Source organism: Pteropus medius, unplaced genomic scaffold (genome assembly GCF_902729225.1).
Source record: "Pteropus medius unplaced genomic scaffold, Ma_sr-lr_union100, whole genome shotgun sequence".
Lineage (NCBI taxonomy): Eukaryota > Metazoa > Chordata > Mammalia > Chiroptera > Pteropodidae > Pteropus > Pteropus medius.
Genome location: NW_024343733.1, coordinates 3584078 through 3591263, shown reverse-complemented (window position 1 = coordinate 3591263; position 7186 = coordinate 3584078). Strand labels below are relative to the sequence as shown.

Here is a 7186-nt window from a genome sequence, read left to right as displayed (position 1 = left end):
TACTTGGACTTGCAGGCATCTCAGGAGTGAAGGGAGGAGGGGAAAATGGAAAGTGGCTGTGCCTGCCCTCAACCCCACCCTCTGGCTGAGAAGGTGCTGAGCTGAATCAGGCCGGGGCACTGCTCCACCATCCGCTCATCAACCCTGAGGTGGCCGGTTCAGCAGCTAATCCTAGCCCTGTCACCTGCTGCACACTGGAGGTGGTGGCCTGCCTGAAGGCCAGGCAGCCAAGAGGACAGTCAGTAATAGCAGAGAATGTGCCAGAACCTAGTTTCCTCACGGTCTGTGCCTGTTTGTGGCCACAGAGGTAGCTGTTTAGGAAAGGATTGCGCTCCCTCCACCCAAGTGTGGAGTCCCACAGGTGCGTGGGGACAGAGAAGTTGTGAGAAGCCAGCCTTTCAGTCCAAAGAGCCTCTACCTGCCCCCGCACAGCCGGGACACCAGCCTGCAGCAGCTTTCATCAAAGGATTTTGGGGAGTTGCTGAAGGGGAATCATGTGAGCATACCCAGCCCACTGCCTTCTGCCCCAGCTCTTTGGAGTGATGCCTGTTTCTTCCTGTGTGGCCCCCAGATGACCTGCATCAGAAACAAGTAGGATTCTTGTCATAAATGCATATTCCTGGGCCTCCCCTTGTACACAAGGAATCCTGAGGCACAAAACCATTTGAGAATTATCTGTGTGGCAGCCAGGAGCCAGGAATCTGGTGTCGCTTCCCTGAGCCCTCAGTTCCTCGTGCTTACGATGGGGGCGTGAAGAATGCACATCCCACAGGGTGGTCTTAGGACTCGGTAAGGCGACATAATTATCCAATAGCAGAGCAAAATTGTGGCAAACTGATTCTGCAGATGGAAGCAGCAGATTTTCCATTCCTTTTTCTTTTCTTTTTTTTTCTTTTTCCTTTTTTGCCTGCCGTGTAACCTTCAGCGGAGACAGGCTCCTGTGAGAGGCGACCCTGGTTCATAGGTCAAGGCTCTCTCGCTTACCAACCATCTAAACTCAAGCATGTGATATGTGTCCCTATGAACCTCAGTTTCCACATCTACCAAATGGGAATGCTAAATTGCCCAGTCACCCATCCTTTGGCTGCGATGACTCAGTGCTATACTTTGAGGAAAGCCACGTGATTACACAGACACGACTCCCCACTCTGGGACTTCCCTGTGCTCCCTGCCCTAACTCCTGCTTTGGAAGCAAAATGAGTAGAGGGAAAAATGGCACCCCAGCCACCCTGTCTCCCTGTCTCAAAATGTGGCCTGCGGAGGGACCCCAGCAGATCCTTGCACGCTAGCGATGTAGCAGCACTAGAGCCAAAAGGTGGAAACAACCCAAGCGTCCGTAGACAGACGAACGGATTCACAGCATGTGGTAGATCCAGACAATGGACTATCATTTGGCAATGGAAAGGAACGAGATACTGACACATGCTACAATGTGAGCGAACCTTGGAAACGTTACGCTGATTGAAAGAAGCCAGACACAAAAGGCTGCATGTGATATGACTCCTTTTTATGAAACGTCCAGGACAGTCAAATCTATGGAGACAGAAAGCCGATCGGTGGTTGTCAGTGGCCCGAGAGAATGAGGTGATGGAGGGGTAACGAGTAAAGGGTACAGTTGTTTCTTTGGGAGATGATACAAATGTGCTAAAATCGACCATGGTGGTGGTTGCGTAACTCTGCAAAGATACCGAAGACTATTCCATGATTCACTCGAAACGGGAGAGTTTTCTGGTATGTGAATTATATCTCAATATAATTACTCAAAAAAAAAGACCATCTACATGAGAATCACCTGAGGTTCTCATTTCAGTTGCATTCCTGGGCCTTCTGAGTCTGCATCTCTGTAGATGGGCCAGGAATCTGAATTTAAATTAGAGCTCCAGGTGATTTGCATATACAGAACTTACAGAACCATCCCTCTAGGAAGGCGGTCCAGTCGATAACTGTTTCCTTGGCACTGGGGTCTTGCAAGTGTAAACCCAGCCCGTATTAGTCTCCCATCGCTGCTGTAACAAACGACCACAAACCTGGTGGCTTAAAACAACGCAAATGTGTTATCTCATAGTTCTGGGGGTCAGAAGTATGAAGCGAGTCTCACTGGGCTAAAACCAAGGTGTCAGCAGGGCTGCGTTCCTTCTGGCGGCTGTAGGGGAGAACCTGTTCTCTTGCCTTTTCCAGCTTCGAGAAGCTGCCTGCATCCCTTCGCTCGTGGCCCCATCCTCCAATTTAAAGCCAGCGATGGCCTGTAGCGTCTTTCTCACATCATGTCACATCACTCTTGACTCTGACCCTTCTGCCTTCCTCTTTATATATAGTGACCCTTGCGTTTATGTCGTCTCTCCACCCCTAGATAATCCCGGGTAACCTCCGCATCTCAAGGTCAGCTGATTTGCAACCTTAATTCCGTCTTGCCATGTGACATAACATAGTCACAGGTTCTTGGGACTAGAATGTGGACATCTTTGGGGGCTGTGATTCTGCCTGCCATGCGGTCTGCTGCCTAACAGTGTAAGGTGCCTCTCCCCACGTCACAGGTGCTGAGTGAATGAACGTGACCCCACCTGGAGTCCCCTACTGGGGCTGTTGCATTGGTGTCTGAGAAGAGGTTCTAGCAGATCCCTCTAAATTCTAATTATCATGGTCTCAGCCCCCACCCCTCTGCAAAGCCTGCACCACGTAAAGCAGTGGTGAAGTTAAAATAGATTTGGGGCTCCTGCCACTTCTTTCTGCTTCTCTGGTGAGTTTGCTTCTCAAATAACGATGCAGAGTTTGAAGCCTATCCAGGGACAAGCTTCCATCTGACCCCTGCGAGTTCCAGTAATAGGTCAGTATTTATATAAATAATAGACAAACATGCGCAAGCCGCCCTCCCCAAGGAGCCCCTGTCTCCTATTTTTAGGCGGTCCGTCTTCCCGCCCGTGGAGCTGTGTCCCTCCCTCTGTGGTCTGGGTTGAGATGTAGATACTGGTGGCTGCAGTGAGAGGGGGGACAATTATTCTAAAATCCCCTTGCAGGGATCACTCTGCCAATTATTTCCTAAGAAGTGGCACTGGACAGAGGTTCAAGTGTAAGTTCTGTTTATTTGTCTCACCAGGTTCTGTGGGGAAGAGAGGGATGAAGAGCTCACAGACAGACAGAGACAGGCTGGCTGTAAAGTCTGGCTCTTCCTCCAAGGGAGAGAATGAACAGTCGGGGAGGGCGTGTCTATGCCAGCCACTGCACCTTTGCCGAATCCTCTCTGTAAAATTGGTGCGTGGACCCATCACACAGATGAGGGCACTGAGGTTCAGAACAGCAAAAACTCCCAACCAGGAATGGCAGAGCTGATCCATCTCAGCTCTCAATCTATCTCCCGCAACACCCAAGGTTAGCTTAAAGGATCAGGGTGCCTCAGGTGAGAAAGGAACCTTTTTTAAAAGGTAACTCGAATTCCAAATGTGAATGGGGGATGATTCTTTCATTCACACTAAGGCATGTGAGCCCAGCATAGGGAGCCTGAATGAGCTGAAGAGAAAAACTATCTGTGTCAGAGTCAAGACATGGGTGCGGGGCACCTGCGGGGTTTCCCTCCCTGCCCATATTTTATGAGAGCGTCTCTAATCCTCACTTGTTTGAAGTGGTTTAGGCGTGGTCTTTAAGTCAGAGTAAGCAAGATGGCACCTGGAGTTCCTGTAAATTTCTTGGAGATTAAAAGTGTCTTGTTCCCAGAACGCTGCCAAGCCTTGGGAGTACCCCTAAGCTCAGTGTTTAGAGGGACAGAGGATTGAGCCCGGCGAATGCTAGGAACTGTCATTTACCCAGCCTCTCTCTCCTCTGCACTCTGATTCTGGTTTTACAGCCCATTCTGAGACACTTTATGGGATGGTCTTCCCATCCACAAAATGGGCATGTGCTGGCTGCCTTCCCTCCAGGCTCCTGCAGCAGCCGGTACTGTTGGTGGCCCCTTCACTGAACGTCTGTTCATTGTCCCTTTCCTTCCAGACCGGGATCCCCGAGGTCAGGGACCGACTCCTGCACCGTAGTGTCTGGATTCCTGGCACTCAGCATGAGTGAACAAGCGAATGAATGGATGAACAAATGAACACATGAATTATGACAATAGTCTACCACACTTATCTTGGACCCGCTGGTGTTACACATTCAGGAATTTTGTAAGGCCCAGTTGTTAAATTATTGGTAGCCTGCAATTGACCATGGTGGGTGTATTTATGCCAGGGAAATGGGCAAATGCTACAAATCAGGGCTCCCCTCGCCCCTTTTCAGAGCCTGTTTATCAGTGCTTCCCCATGCCAGGCCCTGTTTTAAGCAGTTTACATAAATGAACCCACATTTCATGCTCACAGCCACCATTACCTTTCTGCAGGTGGGGAAACTGAGGCCCCGGTGTGGTTCGGTAGCCTTCCTCGACCCAATATGGGAGACCCGGATAATCACCATCCTCGCCGTCTCTGGGCGCAGCTGCCCATTGCGGCCTCACAGGTACCAGCCTTTCTCAACGTGGCCTCTGTTTTTAATCAGCTCCTCCGGGAGAAGAGACGCAGTTGCCTGGTGACTAAAATGTTTCCCGAGCCTCAGCAAGTCACGCTGTGTGCCAGGAGGATAAAGATCACCACACGGGGAGCCCCTCGTCCGAGGCTCCAAACAACAGATCCAGCCAGCCCCCATGCAAAGCTCCAGCCCGCCTTCGTGACGCCAGCAGAGCCATGGGTAGGATTGAATTAAAGCCATGACGTCCGGGAATAGGCGGCAGCAGGCTCTGTAGCGGGGCGAAGCCGGGGCAGAGGGTGTATGTTCCACCGCACGGCCCCCAAAACTCACAGGTACATCTGTCCCCCCAGTATTTGCCTTTGGCCTGTCCCTTTGGGACCACAGGTGGGGACAATCATGGACTCCCCAAAGCTCAGCTTCGGGGGTGACAGAGTCGCCAGGGGCCATTCTGGCTTGAATACGCCACACCTCCGTGTCCCTTGTTTACCCTCCCGCATGGTCACCTCCTGTGTGTGTCAGTCTCCCCACTTTTCTAGGAGTTCCTTAGGAGGGAAGTGTGGCTCCTGGTTATTCTTGCATGTGGCTCCAGAACCCAGGGACACAGCAGGCCCTCCGTAAATGTGCAGGGAATAAATGAATGAACAAACTCACGGACTGTGCCTTGGCGTCTCCACCTTCCTGCTGCCACAGGGAGCTCCAGATGATTTCTCTAAGCCCTGCCGTCAGGGGTGAATGCCCTGGGTCAGGGCGTCACGCCCCAGCTTCCTCTCTTCCGGCTCCTTGCTGGCTGGTAAAGGTGGCTTGTTTGGCAGGAGACCCAGGAGAGCAGACGGGGCCTTGGGAAGGCTTCTGGAAGAGGTGATAGTTACTTAAGCTCTGAAGAGGAAGCCTGGGTCATAGGAAGAGGGCGGGGAAGGGACAGACCCAGGCAGAAGGAACGGCTGTGGCCAGTGGGGCTTGAGACAGTTGAGACAGGTGATGGCTCCCTTCGCCCTACACACTGGGAAGCCTCTCCTTGGTCACCTGAAGGGCAAAGCAAAGCCACGTGCCCCCTCGCTGTCCACGAGCACCATCCCAGGGCCTTCATCCCCACCCACACGCACCGTCTCTAGCTCTGGGAGCAGCCATGCCAAAGGGAGGAGATGCAGGCACGAGAACATCCTTTTCTTTCTCCCCAGCAGAAAGCCCCATCATTGAATCCGTGAATAATATAATAAAATTCCAAGAGTCGATATTTTAAGTCAGAATAAAATTGTTCCCAGCAGTCATGGGCAATTCCCAAGGGGCCTGGGGATCCCCTTTCTGACCTTGAGGCCAGTGTGGGTTTCTAGATTCCTTCTGACCCAAAATGCAGTCTCCAGGTCTGCTTTCCAGTTCATTCAGACCAGCTAGTGCCCGACAGCCAATACGTTCCCAGCTCTGCTTGGTCTTAGCACCACCTGAGGGTGCTTTCAAAATGCAGATTCCAAGTGCTGCCTCAGCTCTCTGAATGCCAACAGAGAGCGTAATAGGCAGCTGGATTTTCAACCAAGAAGGGGATAATTCTGCTGCCCTGGCAGATTTCAGGAACTTCCTGGTGTCTCCGAAAGGCACCCGCCCTGGAAAGGGCTGTGACCCTTGGCTTGGGCCTATGGTCTGCAGCTGTGGGCATCCCTTCCCCAGCACCCTGTGAAGCTGATACCGGTGGGCTCACCTAAGCCCTCTGTCAGTGAGCCCTGAAGGACCCTGACCCACCCCAGCACTCTCCAGAGCCTGGTGCCTAGGACTCACTGAATACAGGTGGATCGTCGATGGCTGTGTCACCAAGCACCATGGAGCGCAATGGCCTGGACTTGCGAACTGGAAAGGCTTGACTTTGAGTTTCTTCTCTCGCTCTGTGACCTCTCTGAGAATCAATTCCTCATTTGCAAAGTGGACACGATTCCACAGAGAATCGTGGAATCTTGTGCCGTGTCCCATGCCAGGCCCTTCTGCTGGACATCTCATTATATTATCCTCATTTTCAAGAGTAAGAATCCTGGTCAGACAGGTGGCAGGACTGCCGCCCGCCACCCAGCCTGGCTACAGAACCCGAACCCTTAAGCCATCTTAATGCAGAACTTCTCCCACTGACTTTGGGGACCGCCAGCACGGCGACTCTGGCGGTTGGTCTGAAATGCAGCCTCCTGGGTCCTGCCTGGTCAGAATCCCGGGGTGGAACTCTGCTGCTAAAGTTTGAGAACTCCAGCCAGGCCCCCGTGCTGTGTGGCTCAGATGGGCGGGGCTGGCACGTGGGTGTGCCCGCTACATCAGGGTGGGGAGGAGGGCCTTTTCGTGAAATGAGCCAAGCAAAGCACCTGGTGCACATTCAAGGTGGATTCCTATTGTCATGTTACCTTTATTGCTGTTCACCCTAGAGCTAATTAATGCTCGCTGGCCTTCGCTGTCCCAGGGGAGTTTCCTTCCTGCGATCTGGGAGGATGTGCGGTGGAACCGGGGTGGGGGTGGGTACGGAAACCTCCTAGGGGTCTGATACCTCCTCTGCTCACACCCCCCAACTCCGCTCACACCTGCTTCTTTCCAAAGCAGGCGGGGGTGCGGAAGAGGCGAGGCGCGACGAGCACCGCTGGCTGCTGCAGGGACAGGGGAACCCTGGAGGTGGGCTCCTCGGGCCCCCCTCCCTCCCCACCCCCTCCCCGCCGTTTCCGGCCCCGGGGCG

General features: G+C 52.9%; 1 long non-coding RNA gene across 2 annotated transcripts; it reads right to left on the bottom strand.

The window, feature by feature from the left end:
- Window positions 1-1495: 1495 nt before the first annotated feature.
- LOC120606758 (uncharacterized) lies at window positions 1496-6414 on the bottom strand. 2 transcript variants are annotated; one of them, XR_005653981.1, is made up of 4 exons: window positions 6259-6414; window positions 5140-5337; window positions 4354-4552; window positions 1496-4033 (listed from the first exon to the last, which is right to left on the bottom strand). It is a non-coding gene; the product is annotated as an uncharacterized LOC120606758 (long non-coding RNA). The 2 variants fall into 2 exon arrangements; XR_005653980.1 differs by having other exon boundaries at window positions 1496-4552.
- Between the last annotated feature and the right edge of the window lie 772 nt (window positions 6415-7186).